Source organism: Buteo buteo, chromosome 16 (assembly GCF_964188355.1).
Source record: "Buteo buteo chromosome 16, bButBut1.hap1.1, whole genome shotgun sequence".
In the NCBI taxonomy this organism is placed as follows: domain Eukaryota; kingdom Metazoa; phylum Chordata; class Aves; order Accipitriformes; family Accipitridae; genus Buteo; species Buteo buteo.
The window spans coordinates 1,449,074-1,466,402 of record NC_134186.1 but is presented as its reverse complement, the minus strand read 5'-3'; the positions used below and the strand labels follow the sequence as shown (position 1 = coordinate 1,466,402).

At 62.7% G+C, this 17,329-nt stretch overlaps 1 protein-coding gene across 1 annotated transcript in view; it reads right to left on the bottom strand.

The window, feature by feature from the left end:
* Positions 1 to 12,543, bottom strand: part of COL8A2 (collagen type VIII alpha 2 chain) — a 35,799-nt gene extending 23,256 nt beyond the window's left edge. The window contains exon 1 of the mRNA XM_075047249.1: positions 11,919 to 12,543. The gene's annotated coding sequence lies outside the window, so the exon portion shown is untranslated. The remainder of the gene's footprint in view (positions 1 to 11,918) is intronic.
* Positions 12,544 to 17,329: the final 4,786 nt, after the last annotated feature.

Genomic DNA, 17,329 nt, shown 5'->3' with positions numbered 1-17,329 from the left:
CCCGGCTCGGGCGAGCGCTGGGTGTCTGCCGCGGGCACCGCGCTGCCGCACTCGCCTGGCACTTACGAGCCTTCACATGTGGCAATGAAACATGGGGAAAAAATTAAATCGACCTATTCATCCCATTTTTCTAGAGCACAATTATAAAAAAAAAAAAAAAACCAAAAAGAGAAAAGAAACCCTTCAGCCTTCAACCCGGGAGCTATTGTGTGGGAACGGAGCAGGGAAAGGCTCTTGGAGGCACTCGCCGGGCTGGGGGTGGTGCGGGGACGGAAGCGGGCAATGCCCCCCGATCCCTGCCCGGGGAGGGGTGACAGCCCCCCGGCTGTGCTCACCGCAGGAAGGTCAGGGTGCACCCCAAATCTTCGCACTGAGAAGCTGGCGGGACCCACCCCGGGGACAGGCAGCATCAGCCTCGCCGCTGCAACAGAAATCACCGGAATAAGCAGAGCTGGCCTGAAATCGCAGGGAAGTCCCGGAGAGACGTGAGGCTCTGGAGGATCCCACCCCATCCCCAGCCGCCTGGCCAGGGCTCAGCCAGACCCCATCACGCCTACGGCACGGCCGGGCTCCCAGAAGCCTTCCCGCACAAGCCCACGGACATTTTCCACCTCATTTACAGCAAGAGCATTAAAATGCTGTTTTCCAAAAGCACAGCACATTGAAATGCCAGGCCCTGGGTGGAATTTGGCGGGGGCCCGGTGGGAGGACGGCTCTGGCTGCAGCTGAGTGCCGGGAACACCCTCCCCCCCCAAATGCTAGCCCTTGGCACGCTGCGGCTGGCCCCAAGGGAGGCACCGGGATCTGCGAGGTCACCACCGCCTCCATCCCTCCCGGCACGCTGCAGGCAGGGCAGACGGCGTCGAGCGGAGGCGGCCGGCACAAGGAGCCCCGGATGGGGTCCTGCCCCCGCGCTTGGCTCCCGGCGCCGTCTCCTGCCCGCTGCCAGGCTCCTTTTGTCAGGATGTTATGGCTGCCCCCTCCCACGGCCCCCGCTGGGATTTGCCAGGGCTGGACCGCGGCCCCCGGCGAGCCAGGCTTCCTCCGCCGGCGGAAAGCAAACGCCGCGCGAGGCCAGCGTCCCACGGCCTCCGACCATCCCTGCCCAGGCTGGGGCAAAAATGTATTTTTGCGGCGCCGCGGCAAAAGTACAGCACGCGGCCAAGCAGCGCCAGGTGCTGGAGGTGAAGCCGTAGAGCCGGCACTCTCCTCCCGGCTCTCCGTCAACCAGAGCTGGCCGAGGGGCCGTTTTGCCGCAGCCAATGTCCCCTCCGTGCGGTGCCTGGCACCCACCCTGCCCCAGAGCCGCTCTGCTCCCCTCGCGGGAGAGCGGCGTCGGGTCCCTGTCAGCTCCGATCCCCCTTTTCCGCGACACCACGTGCCTGCACTGCCGGGGAGGTTTCTGCTGGTACCCAACCCCTGCGGCAAACCCATCCCCTCCATCCTGGAGCATCCCTCCTCGCCGAGGGACTGCCAGCTCTGGGGGACACGTCCCATCGGGAGGCTGGCGGGAGCGGGGACATGTCCCGGCTGGGGAAGGAGACACCGGGGCTGTTCTGCAAGGGCGGCCGGGATGGGAGTCAGGGAGCGGGGGGGAGCCCTGCTCCCACACCCAGCCCCGGAGCTGCCTCTGCGAACATCCTGGCCACGAACATCTTGGCCACGCGAGCCTTGGCGGGGCAGCGGGGCTATTTTGGGAGCTTTCAGCACCACCCAGAGAGGTGTCCGATGCTTTTATTTATAAACTCACTGGCTTCTGCCCAGCTCCAGCCAGCTCGCATGCAGGAAAAAGCCCAACGGAGCCAAGACAAACAGAGCCAGCAGCATCCCCGCATGGTAGGACGTAACGCCGAGCGGGCCAAGGATGCTCCGGCTGAACCGCCCAGCCCTGGGCTGCCCGGCGGGATGGACATGCCTTGGCACCGCAGCCCTGGGGCTGGGCTTCATCAGCACGAGGCTGCACGGCCGCCGAGGGTGCACCCACACGTGCCGGGACGGCCGTGGAGCAGGTGGGGGGCTACCGGCCGGGTTCCACGGGCTGCCCCCAGCGCGGGTCCTGCTGCTCAGTGCCAGGGACCCACGTGCGTGGCACAGAAGTGCCCGTGCCCCGCTCAGGGTTCTGCAGAGCTGCTGTGGGGAACTGCAGAACTGCAGCCGCCACGGGACCCCAGGGATGCTGCGGGGTCGGGGGGGAGTACCTTAAATACTGGCTGGGGCTGGGGCCAGAGCCCTCGTGCCCAAGGGCAGAGGGGGATGCAAACTCCCGCAGCTCCCACCGAGCTGCCGAGCTCAGGTGGCTGGAGGTGAGGGTGAGAGTCCAGCCCCGTCCGAGGGGGCAAGGGGGCTGCCCCATGGATGGCCTCCCCCCCGGCACCGGCTCCAGCCCCCAGCAACGCGGCAACAATTGGGTTATTGTCAGCGTGCCGCCGGGGACACAAGTGTGCCGGGGAATTCAACAAACCCGGCGCTTTCCGCCTGTCCCACTGGCTTTCCCAGCCCAGGCTAATCCTGTAAGATGCCCCGTCAGCACAGCCGTGGCCTCGCAGCCTGCAAGGAGGGACGGCGGCTCCCGGCCCCCCGGCCCCACGTCTCCCCCCGGGCACCGTCCGGGGGCAAAGGCACTGCGGTAACGCGGCCTCAGCGGCTCCCTTCGGGCCCAAGGTGGGCGCAGACAAAGGCACCACGAGCGCCAGCTCCAGCCACTTCGGGGACTCGGCTAATGGGGTCCATTTGCTGGGTAGTTCTTGGAATAACAAATTGTATCATCCAAAAAAGCAAAACCACAAAAGGGGATCGGCTTGCAGCCCGGCTCACAAAAGCCCCTTGTCTGGAGGCCCCCCGCGCCCCGCAATCTCCCGGAGAAAACTCAATTTAACCAAAATAAACAGCGCGCCCAGCCCTGCGCTCTCACGCTCTCTCCAGCAAACCGCGGAGCGACGCGGCTCAACCTGATACCGCAGCTGGCAAACTCCATCGCCCGGCTCACCGCACGCCCGGGGCATCCCCGCCGGCCCCGGCTGCTCGGCTGTGCCGTGCCACGCAGTGCCGGAGAGCTGCTGACCTCTCCTTCTCAGGAGCTTCATCTAGCCAGCAAAAATGTACCGCCCGAAGCTGGACGGTGCCCGGAGGGCTCTGGGCACGCTGCAGACCCCCTGCCGCAGCCCGGCGTGGGCCACCAGCTCACCCTGCATTTTGGAAGCCCCATCGCCTGCTCCCTCCAGGTCAGCAGCGAACACGCAGAAGGAAAGGGCAGCCCCAGCTCCGGCAGGGCTTGTGCAGGAGCGGGGAAGAGCGAGCCACAGACTTCCCCGCAGTGGGATGAAAGATGAGGCTTGACACCTGCTAAACCCTCTAATCCTCCTCTTGTTCATCCCTATCAGCTCTCCAGCGGGCTTGGAGCCCACCAGCCAGGTGGGAGGCAGGGATTTATAGCAAGCGAGCCCCTCTGGAAGTGCCGGTGAGCGCGGCGGGGAGCAATCCCAGCCCGGCGGCGGCACCAGCCAGACGGACCCATCAGCTGCCTCCGGTTCCCAGCTCCCGTGGGCACGTCCCACACCTGAGCTCGCAGCCGGACACCCGAGGGCACCGGGGAAGGGCACCCAAGGTCACGAGCGCCCGTTTGCATCCGAAGAGGACATGCTACATGAGATGCCCGCCTGGGTCCTGTCCTGGGAGGCTGGGAGAGGGGGAAATGGCTGAAGGGAGGAGAGTTAAACCCCTTTTCAGTGGGGCTGTGCTCCAGAATAATGGGATTTCGGGGCTGTTCCTCCAATTGGGATTGGACCCCAGGGAGCAAACCCCATCCCATGCCGAGGGCCCCCCAGCAGCCGGCCCCACAGGGGTCTTGCCATTGGAAAGGTGCCCCCTGCCATGCCTCCGGCGGTCCAGCAATGAGGTGGACAGAGGTTTGCTTCTCCCACAGCCCTGGTCTTCACACCTTCACATGCAGGGCAGGAGCGCTGGCTGCCAGCCCCCATCCAGGAGCACCACCCCGGCCCCCAGCCGCTGCTCAGGTACCCCCAACCCCAAAACTCACTTGAATTATTTGCAACCTTTCACCTGAGCAAGTCTGCTTGGGTTTCTGGCCAGGTTTCATCCCTGGACCAGCCGCCACCAGCCAGAGGACTCAAAGGGACGATTCGTGACACCCTGTCCCACCCGTGCAGGATGCCACAGCCCCGCAGCACACAGGCACTGGGCTGGGAAACGGCCACGCCGGCGTTCACCTGAACTTTGGGGATAAACATGCCCAAACTCCCACATCCCTTGGGAGCGCAGGATGGGATGGGGGTGCTGCCGGAGTCCCATACCCAAGTGCATCCAAGACAGTTCCTCCAACATCTCTCTTCTTCCCAGCCGCGTGCCCGGAGTAAGCCGAGGCCAGCACAGGTCCGGACCACGGGCGACCCCGCCGCCACGGCTCATCTGCCGCAGGTAATTTGCTGCCTGCCCGGCAGCGCTTTCGCTGCATTCCTGCCCTAAGTACCACGGATTTGCTGCGCTTTATGAGAAACGAAAAGAATGTTTTAAATGAAATTAATTCTTACGAACCCAAGATTTCATAAAAGCACTGCCTGGGCATGGTTTGGCATGGGCCTGCTCTTGTTCGCTCTATTGGCCTTTCCCTGCGGGGAGGAAAATACAGGGCTTGGTATAAAATAATTACAAACTCATTGTATAGCTCTGCTTATAACTGCTCGGAGGAGCTCTGAGGTCTTGTCCCAGCTCATAGTCTATATTCGGCAATAACATAACACGTGGTCTTTAAGAAACAGCTTCGGGAGAACACGTAATGGAAAAAAGCATTGGCGGACGTGCCGAGCAGCATCAAATGCGCCCCGGCCAGAGGAGCGGTGCCGGACACCCAAGCATCTCACACCGGGTCCGTGCCACGTGAGCTGGCGCTTCCTAGCCGGTGCAGTGCGGCACGGTGCAGCGTTTGGCAAGGACAAGGTCTGTTTGCAGCGCAGACCTTTCCGTGCTGCCGGTGGGAAGGAGCGAGCCGAGGTTCGGGAAGCGGGCACGGAGCCGCTGGTGCTCGGTGCGGCCCCACCAGCTTCCTTTGGAAGCAGACAGGGGAACTGATGCGACGCTGCCCAGCTCCCCCGTTCATCTTTACTTTAAAAAGCCACTAAATTAAAACCACAAACCCACCCAAGCCCCGAAGCGACTCTCTGCTGTCCCGCCAGCCCCCGCGCCAGGGGTTGCTTGGCAGGACGCGGCACTCGCTCGTGGCCAGAGCAGCTCGCAGCCGCCCTGACCTTGTTATTTATGTAACACAAAGCACTATTTTTGTCTGTTCACGCATCATCCACGAGCCGGCAGCCGAGACTCCCCCAACATGACCCTCAGAGGTCTGTGGGCACACAGCAGTCGCTGGGCACCGGGACCCTCGTGCTGCTGTGGCGATGGGGATGCCCCAGTCCCGGTCCCGGTCCCGGTCCCGGTCCCAGTCCCAGCTGCGCCCGAGGTCCCTGGGCACGGCCCCGCATCGCCCACGCTGGCCTGGTTTGTGGTCCGCTCTCGATGCCCGGGCTGCTCACCCCGGGGAGACTGCTGTCTCTGCCCGCCTGGCTGCAGTGGGTGGGTTTATCGGCCTGAGCCCTTTGGGGCCCAAAGCATCTGAAATTAAAGGCAAAGAAAAGACAAAAGTATCGCCGCTGTAATCCAAACCCAGGACCTTCGGGGATCTGCCTGTGGGTTGTGAGTGCCAGACTGGCAATATCAGGAAATATGAAGAAATAGCAATAAAAGTAGGCTTGTTCCTCTCCGCTGGCTGGCTGGCTTACAGGACACTGGAGCAGCTGAGAAATACCTTTCTGCAGTCATTGACAATGCATGTTTGAGGCTGAAAATATGCTCCTCTGGCAAAAGCCCACATATTTAACCCCGGTGGGCACCAGCAGCTCACCCCGCGGGTCCGGGAGCAGGGCTCTGAGAAGAGCAGCGGGACTTCACAACCTCCCCGGGCACGCAGGCGCGGTGGGGGACGTTGCTCTCGGTTGCTGACATCGAGCTGCTGAACAGTGAGCAGGATGCAAGGGCGATAAGTGGCAAGTGTTGAAATTAAAGCCACATTGAAAGCAAAGGAACTGTTGCAGCTCCCCTCCGTGCCAAGCATCCCGTCGCCTTATCGGTGGTTCCCTGAGAAAGATGGCTGTGTTGTCCTGACATTAAATATTCTCTTTGCAGCAGTCTGTATCTCCTCCATCTCACTTGCAGCACCCGAATGCTCCAGCCCTGATGCACACCCTGGATTCACACTCTCGCCCCTCAGAGCCGAGCCTGGAGCAAAGCCAAAATCTCCAAAGAAAAAATGCAGCCAGAGCTTCCAAGTTTCGTGGTAAAACCACATGATTTTGATGGGAAGCCATAAATCAGCCCCAGGCTCTCTCAGCCTCTGGTAACTTCTTAAAACAAACCTGGGCTGAATTTTAGGACTTGTAATGAAATCTGAAAGCAGGTGAATTGGCCGCAGGCTTCAAGCATCACTGCAAGCATTGTGCACAGAGCGGACTCGGCTGCTCCGGACGGGCCTGATCCTTGGCTGAATGGACTCAGCTCTCCCTTAAAGATGGGGCACAACCAAAGCAACTTCCACCTTCGGCAGGTGTCGGGTTCACGTCTCTTCGCCCGAGAGCAGAAGAGCCCCGAGCGCTGCTCCATCCCTGCAGCAGCACAGAGACCTGCCCGGCCCCGGGGGCACCGACACGGCCCCCCGACAGCGGGCGCAGGAAAGGAAACACCCTCGCAATGCAACGGGCAGGACCCGTCTGCCCTGCCCTGCCTGCAACTTGGGCACGGGGGATTTTGCAGCAAGAGGGGTAAATCCTCGCGTGGCTGTGGCTGCGGAGATCAGGGCAGCTACGCGAGGTGGTCTGGCCGCTGGGTCTTGGGTTTCGGTACAAAACAAAGAGAAGGCTCTTATTTGGCTAATGTGCCTCCGAAGAAAGGCCGTATCCTTGTTTGCTCCCACTGTTGCATTGTCTGCGGATAAAGACAGGGGATAGATCTCATCTGATACCAGCAATATCATCTCATCCATCTGGACGGGGCTCTTTACAAGACCCTGCTTTAGAATTTAGATCCCTGGGAACTTGGAAGGCAGCAGTGAAACAAAACCCTCCGCAAGAACAATAAAGAGGCTCTCGGCGATGGCCAGAGAGAACTGCAGGGCAGGCACAGGCAGCGCTCTGAGATCCCAGCGGTCTGGCACTGCTGGGCCACTCGGGTTTGCAGCAGGTTTGCAGAAGTCTGCTGGTTTTGGGGAATTCCTGGGGGGACAACCTGCCCGGGGAAGGCAGAGCTTCTGCTGGGAGTGCTGCACTTCAATGCAAGATATAGGGACTCAGTTTTTTGGTGAAAAACATCCAAGCTGGGAAAGCCCTTGCCTCCATCTCTGCATCCACCGCAGGTGGACATCGAGATCATTGTCTTCTTCCCTGGCTGCTTCTTGCCAAGCCCTGTCCTAGACAGAGGCGCCTGGAAGAGCCTCTGAGGACAAACATCTCCAGATGGGCCAGTGGGATGGGCTCGGCCCCAGGGAAGGTCGTGGAGATGAGACCCGGCTGCTCCGCAGATTTTGGCTGCAGTTTCTGCCTGCGATCTGCAGCTTTGCTCCGTGAACGCAGCTGACGCCGGGGCCGGGGGCCATAGGAGCGCTCTGCAGCTAATGGGCTGAGGGTACAACAGAAACCCTCACAAGGCCACCGTCGGCTCCTTTTTTCTCCCACCTCATTTTTGATAGCACCCATCTCCCACCTGCAGCACCCCGGCCAAGCTCGGGAGCTCTGCAGGGAGGCAGCAGCCAGCGAGAGCTGTAGGGTCCCTGGTGGGATGCTCCTGCGAGGACACGGGGGTACGGGGCAGAAGATGGACCTGGCGAAGGGACCAGCTCCTGCAGCTCCTCGAGAGCAGCTGAGCGATGCCCAGGGGTGAGCCAGGCTTTGCAGAGCAGAGCAGAGCATCCCACCGGCCGCCCCGGCCCCTGCACCCCCCGGACCCCGTGCAGATGTTTCCCCAGTGAGCTGCCATCCAGCCGGGACCCTTCGCAGCCAGATTGCGTCTCATCGCTTTGAAGTTCGCAGCCGATGTGCAGGGTTACGCAGCCAGAGCAGACAGCTCTGGGGAAGAGGCCAGGCGGCCAGGGATGTGACTCAGGAACGGCTCCGGTGACAAGGGGAAAAGGAAAAGCGGTTTATTATGTCTGTGCCGGCGTCCAAGTCGCCACGCAGGGGAAGCAACGTGCGCCTGAGCCCTGACCGGGAGGGGAGAGCCTGGGGGAGCCAGCGGCGTTGGGCATCACCCCTGGCTTCGCCTGCCACCCCCGAGGGCTCTGCTCCCACGGGATTGCTGCAGGACACAGCCAGGTTTCCAGCAGCACCCAGTCCCTCTCCCCAAAATGTCCAGCACGGGGAACCCCTGGGTGCAAAGGAGGGAGTGGGTGAGAGTCAATGCCCCCTCCACCTTTGTTAAGGCAGTTAATTAGCCTCTTTAATTAGCCAGTGACTGAGCACATGGGGGAGTGGGGAGGCTTGGAGCCCAGCACATCCCCAACAGAGCTGACGGCCTGCACCCCCTCCCACAGGGAAGGGGCTGGGAGGGAGAAACTGGGGGAAGACAAACGCAATTCGGTGTCTTTTTATCCCTCCCCCTCCTGAACTATTAGGCTTTATTGTCACAGACATTTTCTTTAGCACAGGGGAATGGAAACTTTGCTCCTTCCTGGGCTGCGGACAAGCTGAAATAGGAGAGAATGACAGAGGGAGTGCGTGAGGATGGGCAGGGACCGACCGGCCCCGCACGCCCTCTCCGCTGGGGTTAATGCCTTTTGCAGGTGCCGTTGCCCAAATCCCCTCGATCTGCCGTTCCCCTGGCTCATGAAGAGCCCGGCCGCTGCACGGGCGTGGGGCCTGGGGCCCACGGAGGTGGTTTTGTCACTCACAACACAGATCCCAAGAGCAGACAGAACATTAAAACCAGGCGTTTTTATCTCAACCTTCACAGGAAAGGCTGCGCCGCCCGCCAGCAGCCGAGCGCTCGGATGCACCACGCAGCGCCTGCGTCCCGTGATGGATCAGCTCTGAAAACAACACCCTGCTAATCTTCCTCCCCAGCAGCCATAAAACTGTCTTCCCAGTTCCTTCGGAGAGGATTTACAGTGGCTCAAAGCATCCCGGAGCGGCTGGCGGAGGCGAGAGCCCCCCGCGGGTGCTGGCCCCGTACCTGGGGCACATCCTGGCAGCGGGGCGATGCCCCCGCACCTCTCGGCCCCCAGCCACTCCACTCGATTTCCCTCCAAACTAACGCTCCCCAAGGGGGACTTGGCAGCCCCCCCAGAGCAGGTCAGTGCCCCCAGGGCCGTGCCTGACCCCCGGAGCCTCTCGCCGAGGTCCCAGCCCGGCCGCCCCGGGCAGCACCCCCCAAAAGTCCCAGGAGGGGAAGGGGTTTCTCGGTGCTGAAGCAGGCACAGCCGCCACAGAGCAATTGCCGGAGGGACACCGGCTTGTGCCGGACGCGTGAAGCCATCCTGCAGGTCCTGCGAGGCTGGGATGCTCGCACGGCCCGTCCCTTCGCTGGGCCAGCTTATGTCCCCCATGATGGGGGGCAGACGGGAGACGGGGGGACAAGGACAGCCTGCCTGTAGCTTCAGTCACAGCCTCGGTGGTCACCCCACGAGTGGTGAAACGCGAGGGGCAGCATCTCACCCAGCCACAGGCTCACCGAGACACGGCTGCTTTCCAGCCCTGGGGGCTTTCTGGGCGCGTGACCCACGGGGGTCTGAACCCCTGTAGGGCCGAGCGCTGGGGGCTGCCCCGCGACCCCTGGGGGCTGAGAAAGCACCGAGAAACGCTTACAGAGCCGGGCAGTGGGAGCGAGAGGGCTGCCCCCGCGCTCCCCCCGCACCGTATCCAAGTGGGAAACTGAAAACCCGACACAAGGCGAGCAGTGCTGAGCCCCTGCCAAGAGCCACGGACAGAAATATCCTTGATTTCACCAAGGTGTGAATAACTTTTGACACTTCTAGGGCTTATTGCCTTAAAAAAAATCCCCCAGCAGTCCCCATTCACACTCCGCAGGACTGTGTTTCATATGAATGGAATATATGAATCACTGTAAAGAATTTAAATGCTTCCCTGTACAAAGAAAAGCTCCCTCTCCGCCTCTGCTATTGCGGCTGGGCTCCGTGCAGCCTAAAACAAAGGCATGGCAGGAGACGGGGACAAATCCCGATCACCAAACCACTGCTTCTGCAGGACAGCTCAGCGGCCAAGGGCAGACCGGGCTGTCGGTTTGAGCCAGCGCAGCTGGGGCAGAGCCGGGCACCCTCCACCACCCACTTCAACCCGTAACCAACTCCCCTGGCCAGGGCACTCGTGTTCTCCGAAATCCCGACGACCCCCTGACAGCTCCTGGGTTCACTTCTCCGTGTGCCTTTCACGTTTCGGCTCAGCTCCCAGCCCTAAACCCCACTTTTCAGACTGGAACAAGCAAATAAAGAAAATCACTTTATTTCCATTCCTCTGCCCAAACACGCCGGGGCAATCCGCTGCCCCGCTGTCGGGGGGGGGGGATCGGGTCAGCCTGGCTGATGGAAACCGGGCTATTCTTCCTGCAAGAATCTCTCCCTTTTTTTAGCAGTTTGTTTTTTTGCTGCTTTTTTCCCCCCTTGGGCAATAGGGCGAGGAGGAAAAATGTAATTCGAAGCCCGGCGCAGCCTCGCTGGGTTTCCAGCTGTGATGTTTCCCCTGGCATCGCTGCCTCGGCTCTGCGCACGCGGTCGCGTCCCCAGCCCCGGCGGTGCGAGGGAAGCCAAGACGGGGCTCCGGGCACCCGGTTCGTGCTCAGTCCCTCAAAAAGCAGAGACAGAAAACCCCAGCGTGGCTGGGGCCTGCCCCGGGAGCCCCCCTGTCCCGCCACCCACCGCGGTGCTGCCCCTGCCCGGGGGAGGCTCGCAGCCGCCGGCCCCGCCGCCAGCTCGGTGTCCTAAATCCGTAGGATCCGGCTCTGAAAGGAGCAGCTTTGTTTCCCAGTGTCCCTCACAGACGGATCAAAACTGCATTTTTACAGAAGCAATAAAAATCCCAGGAATTCACCGGCCTTATGATTTATTAAACATGTTCCTTATAGCAAAGCTGCCCACAGATGAGAAAGTATCTCCGGTGGGTTATTGCCTCGCCTGGGGCGACCGTACAGGGGGGATCTTTCCTGGCTTACTGGGAACGGTCAAAGCCGGGGAACCTGGTAGATCAGGAGCCAATTAACAGCAACGCTCTTAAAAACCCCAAATAAAATAAGCACCTTGTATTTCCCGAGGTGTCTGTGGAAGGAGCCGCGGTGAGCTGCCCTGATCCTGCCGGTACCCGGGACCCACCGGGGGCAGATGTTTGGAGCCGCGGGAGGGGACACCCTCCCGGCGGGGCCACGGCACCGAGCGCCGATGTCCCAGCAGCGGCCGTCCCAAAGGTCACGGCACTTTTCCCCCAAAACACTTTTGTTCTCACAAAACGTATTTTGTAACAGCAGAAAGCAAGGTCGGAACGTTAGGGCACGGCTGGGTCTGCCTGGTTCCCGAACCCGGCGAAGCCTCTGGGTACGGTGCCTCGGAAAAGGCACGCGATTAAAGTGGGTCAGGGGAAAAAAGAAGGGATGACAAAAGGGAAAAAGAAATAAAGGAAAGCACGCAGGCTAGGACCTCGCCTGGAAAGAGGCGTTTGGAAGCGTCCTCGCAGTATTCCTCTCTGCATGGGGAAAAGTAATCAGAATTACAGGGACTCGTGACCGAGACATTCAAGAGAGGTTTTTTTTTTTTTTTTCCTCCCGTCCGAGCCCGGCGCGACCCGCGGGGGACGCCCAGGTGAGCGCGGGGACGCGGGGACCCGGGGGACCCGGGGGACCCGGGGGAGCGGAGCCCTTACCTGGGCGGAGCGCGGCTCGGGCGGGCGAGGGCTGCCGCCGGCGGGGAGCGGGCGAGACGGGCCGGGCCGGGCCGGGACAGGACGGGCCAGGACGGGCCGGGCCGGGCACCCCCGCCGCGGGGCGGAGCGGGCGGGCGGGCCGGGCCGGTGCGGGGCGGAGCGGAGCGGAGCGCTGCGGGGCGGTGCGGAGCCGAGCCGAGCCGGGAGATGCGGGGAGATGCGGAGCGGAGCGGGCAGCGCGGGGCCGGGCTGGGCTGGGCTGGGCTGGGCTGCGATTTCTTCCTTTTCCCTCTTTTTTTTTTCTTTCCTTTTTTTTTTTTTTTTTTTTGTTTTCTCCCACCCGCCCCGGAGGTGGCAGCCCGGCAGCGCTTCTCCGGTTCTCCGTCGCAGGAGGGAGACTGCGCGCAAAATAAATCAGGAAAAGTGCGGGCACCCCCCCACCCCCGCCCCGGCCCCCGGCACACCGGCGGGGTGGGAGCAGAGGGCACCCGGCCCCTTCCCCACCAGCCCGGGGGTGGGCATGGGGCCCACGGGCACGGCACGCACACCCCCCCGGACCCGCTCTGCCCTCGCCTGGTGCAGGGATGCCCGGTGCCCCGGGGATGCTGATGGCAGCAATAGCAGCCACGGGGGTGGGAGAAGAGCCCCCTTCGTCTGCGAAGCACCCAGAACTGGGCGCTGCCTGCCTCCAACGCTGCCCTCGGACGGGGCAGATTGGGGTTCAACCCTCTTTCCCCTTCTTGCTCCCATGCTCCCCCAAACCCACCGCCCGGGGTTCAACCCTCTTTCCCCTTCTTGCTCCCCCAAACCCACCGCCTGGGGTTCAACCCTCTTTCCCCTTCTTGCTCCCCCAAACCCACCGCCTGGGGTTCAACCCTCTTTCCCCTTCTTGCTCCCCCAAACCCACCGCCTGGGGTTCAACCCTCTTTCCCCTTCTTGCTCCCCCAAACCCACCGCCCGTTCCCTTTGCAGACCAGTGCGAGCAGGAGTTGATCCCCGCCTTTGCTATGGCAGGGGGGACTTCATCACCCCAAAAATCCTGCTGCCCTGAGTGGGAAAGCAGGGAAACGCAGTGCTGGCACAGCCAGGTCCTGCCGCCTCTTGGTTCGGCACAGTTTCAAATCATGCACCGGGACGGAGGTGCCCCGATCCCGGGGGAGTGGGGTGTCCACAGCCTACACCTCCAGCCTTTCCCAGCCACCGTGTGCTGCCCGTTCCCGAGGCGGAGGAGTCATGGCATCCCGCTGGCAGCCGCGTGCCAGGCACAGCCGGGACGCCACCGGCACTGCCGCAGCTGCTGGGGTGCACGGGCCTGGGGGGGGGTGCAGGGCCCCGGTGTGCCCCGGGAGACAGATTAGGGTTGCTCAGGCAACGGGCATGGAGAAAGCCCGTCTGGATCGAGGCCACCGGGGCGCACAAGGGTGTTTGTTTTCTGTATTAAGCGCCTGAGCAAGGGGGGGGCATCAGACGGCTAATCCCCCCTCAATGCTTTCCCTCGGCGAGCGGCCGCCGCGGGGCCGGACCCTGCTCCCAGGAATGCTGATGTGCTCTGCCCCGTGCAGGCGGATGGGGCTGGGGCAGGGGTCCCCTCCGCGCCCCGAGCGGGCAGGGCTGGGGGTCCACCCGGAGCTGGTCCCTACCGCAGGCCACGGCGAGCAGCTTAGAGCAGCCCCGAGGCTGCTCCTGGCCACGGCTGAGCCCAGCTGAACCGTGCCACACCGTCACCTGCTGCTCGGGGACAGCAGCCCCAGCGGGATGTCTGCTGGCAGAAAACGCTCTGCCACCGTCTTGGCCCTGCGGCTGCCGTGCCCTGGCAGTGCTGGCTTTCCTGCCCTCGCCCTAATCCCACCTACAGCCCCCGGTGCCAGGGAGCCCAGGTGCAAGGCAGAGCACGGAGGGGCCTCCACCGGCACGGCGGCTCCCGCAGAAACGGACCGGCCTTGTTTAACCGGAGCTCTCACTGGCAAAGCATTTCCTCCGCACGCAGACTCATTAGCCAGCACAGACATTCCTCTGTCCCACAGAGTGAACCATCGGCTGCAGCCTCGCTCCGTGCCGGCCTCTCCCACCTGTCATCGCCCCCGCGCCGCCTCGCTCCTCTGCGGCCCCCACGCCTGCCCCTTCGCCGGGACGCAGCCTGGGGTGCAGCCGTGCCACCCTGGCCGTGCCGCCCTGGCTACCCCGCTGCAGAGGGCCACGCGCCGGCTCCTTCCCTCTGCCCGGCTGTGCCAGAGCACCAGGGGGCATTCGCTTCGTGCTTGGCGGTGTCCCCACGGTGCCATCCTGAATGGCGCACGTGGGCCACCAGGGGTGAGCGTGCCTGCGAGGGTGCACGTGGCCGCGGCTGCCGGCGGCACCGCTGCCCTGGACGTGGCTCGTCCCCAGACACGGCTCGTCCCGGGACGCAGGCGCAGCAGGCGCGGGGCCGGGTGCCGACTGTGCCGAGCCGCTGCTGAAGGCTGTCCTTCCCAGCGGGAGAGGGAAGCCGGGCTTAGCGCGGGATTTAGCGGCTCTGCTGCCTCTAACCTCTGGCAGCTCCGCGCCTGCCTGCCGTGCCAGGGCTCCACGGTGGCCCCGGCCTCCCAGGGGAGCGACAGACGCTGCCTTGAAGACCGGCATCGAGCTCGCCCTGCCAGCGGCCGTAAACGAGCCGGCAAGTGCCCTGGCACCTCAGCAGCACCGAGGCCCGGGTGCGTGGGCACTGCTGCACCCAGGGGCTGCTCGCGGGGTCCCGGGTTCGCTGCCCCCCAAAAGCCCCATCCCAGCCGCCCTGCTGCTCTGCACAGGAGGAACGAAAGAGAGGGAGGAGAAATAATTCAATCTAGGGCTGAAAAACGCCTTAACTTAATTTCGGTGGGTCACGGACGTAATCGAATCAGCCCCGTGCATTGGAATATCGTTTCCATGTTTCCACAAGACGGATAATTGTTCTCTGAAAACCAGCCCTTGGTGCTCAGCAGGAAAATCTGCCGTGGGGGTGGGAAGGGGCCTGGGGCTGGGCTGGCGGCCGGGGGTTAGCAGTGCTTCTGCCGAGCAGAGCCCCGTCGTGCCGGTGGCCGTGCGCCGCGGCGTCCCCGCGGCAGGGGAGGCTGAGCCCTGCCAGCCGCGCGTGCCGGGATGCACCGCCGCGCTCGCTTGGGTAGCTGGCGGGGCTGTGCCGCGGGCAGAGCCGAGGGGCCGGGGTCCGTCACCCCGGCTTTGCAGGCGGTGACAAGCAGGTGAGAGGTGCCTGGGGCGGGAGGAGGCCGGGCAGCGAGCGCCGGTGCCGGTGCCGGCACAGCGCGGGGCGAGCCGCGGCTCCGTGTGGAGCGCGGTGCCAGATCCCAGCCTTCGGGAACATTCAGTGATGGATTAAATGCAATCTGACTACCACTGTGGGAGGTTGGAGAGAATTACTTCATACAAATGCACTTCGGAAAGTATTTAGAGTCAAATTTTCAAAAGCCCCTGAACGATTTAAGAGCCAAAATCCCATTTTCCAAAGTCACTTAAATGAGCAAGAAAAGATCAGTAAAGAAAACACGCCGGCCAGCCGGGGCCTGGGGAGAGCGGCTGCGGCAGCCGCAGGCGCAGCACCCCGGAGCGGCTGCTCTCCCGGCACGTCGCGAGGTGCCGGTTCAAGCGGCAGCAGCAGTCGGCCACCACAGCCTTCGCCCTGGGAGACACAAGGATGCATCGGCCTCCGAAAGCATCCCCTGCATCTCTGCCCCAGAGGTTCTGCCCGGGCTGGGGATGGGTCCCAGCGGGTCAGCTTGCAGGGGACAGTCCCGCCGGGCTCAGGCACAGCGCCTGGCTCTGCACCCACAGCAGCCATGGGGACACCACGGCCACCGCTGCCACCGCCGGCTCCGAGCGCGGACCCCGCTGGGGCAGGAAGGGTCCCCGGCTGTAACGGGAGAAGGCAGGGCTGGAGCTGGGAACCGCATGACTCCTTCCCTTACCCCACAACCGCTGCAGCCTCCTAAAAGCATCTCTAGTTCCCCGTTCAGCATCCTAATGAACCGCAAGGGCAGCTGGGACCCTTGGAGGCAGCAACCATGGAGACTCGACCCCCCCAAAGAGTAAATCCCAAAGCAATTAGCTTTGCAAGCTTCGGCCGGGCTGGTGGAGGTTCCACATTCCTCAGTGGCTATAAAGCTCTTTACTGGGATTGTTTTTCTGCGTAAGCCCTGCCCGGGGTACACATGGCCATGGCTCCGGCTCCCAGCGCCTTTGGTACATGTCATAAAAAAAACACTCTCAGCACGCTGACTTTGCTAGAGCTAAAAAGAAGCGGGTTTATACACTTCCCCCGATAGAAAGCATAAAGGATCTGAGACAGAATTCTTGCTCCAGGATCCTTTACAATTCCTGGAGGACATTTTTGGAAAGGGAAGGGTTGTATTTACTTTGGCAGCTGACTCCACTCCTATATACATATGCATGGAAAAACTGCACTCACCTAACATTTCCACGGCTCCCTTTTCTGCAGAGAGCCAGCCCAGGTGGGAGCTGGCGGCCCCGAGACCTCTGTTTGGAAATGGCACGTTGACTTGAAAGCTGCAGAGGAGCTGAAGGTTAAACCTCTCCCCACGGCAGCCCCAAAGGCTGCTGGCCCTTCCTGGGCGAGTGCTTGCCCAGAGCCAGCCGGCAGATGTGGCTGAGCATCGAACAGAGCAGTGGGGGAAATGCTGCTGCGGTTTAGGGGGGGAGGAGGAGGATGAGGAGGAAGAGGAGGGCTGCTGGGCACTGTTGGCGAGCAGGAGCAGGAGTTGGAGCAAAAGCAGGAGCACAAGCGAGTAATTCCGGCCCCATGCTGCCTGCCGCGAGGGTTTCGGGGAGAGGAGGGACGTGGCCCCAGTGCCAGCAGCAGGGCGTCCCCGGGGGCTTGGCCGTGCCCCGACCCACGCAGGCAGTCGGCGCAGGGCAGCGCCTTGCTTGCTGAGGCATCAGGATGGGACCGAGGGGTGAAGTGACCCACGTCGCCATTCAACACAGCAAATGCAAAACAGACGCACAAATGCTGCCGCAGCGTCTTGCTTGAAATAGCTCAGCACAGGCCCAGGGACAGCGTGTTCACGTGAACAGTGGCAGCATCTGTTCTGGACTCGGTGCTCTCATCCCTTGCCCACCACGACGGCAGCTGGTGGTGACAGGGAAACCTGCCCGTGGCCCCTGCGGCGGCGCGCACATCCCTGCCAGCAGTGCTGGGGCGGTGAACCGGAAAGATTCCCGGTGAATAACCCCCCAGGCTGTATTTTTCCTGAACACATTAATTCTCAGCTGCCTTCTGGGGGAGGCGTTGCAGTACTGCACTCCTCGCCCATGGCCGTGGTCCCCCAAGGGCAGCCGGGAGCTGCGGGGAGAGCAGCCCTGCCAGTGGATGCCCTCGCCCATCGGGCTCCGTGTCCTGTCGGGGCAGGTGGGGAAGC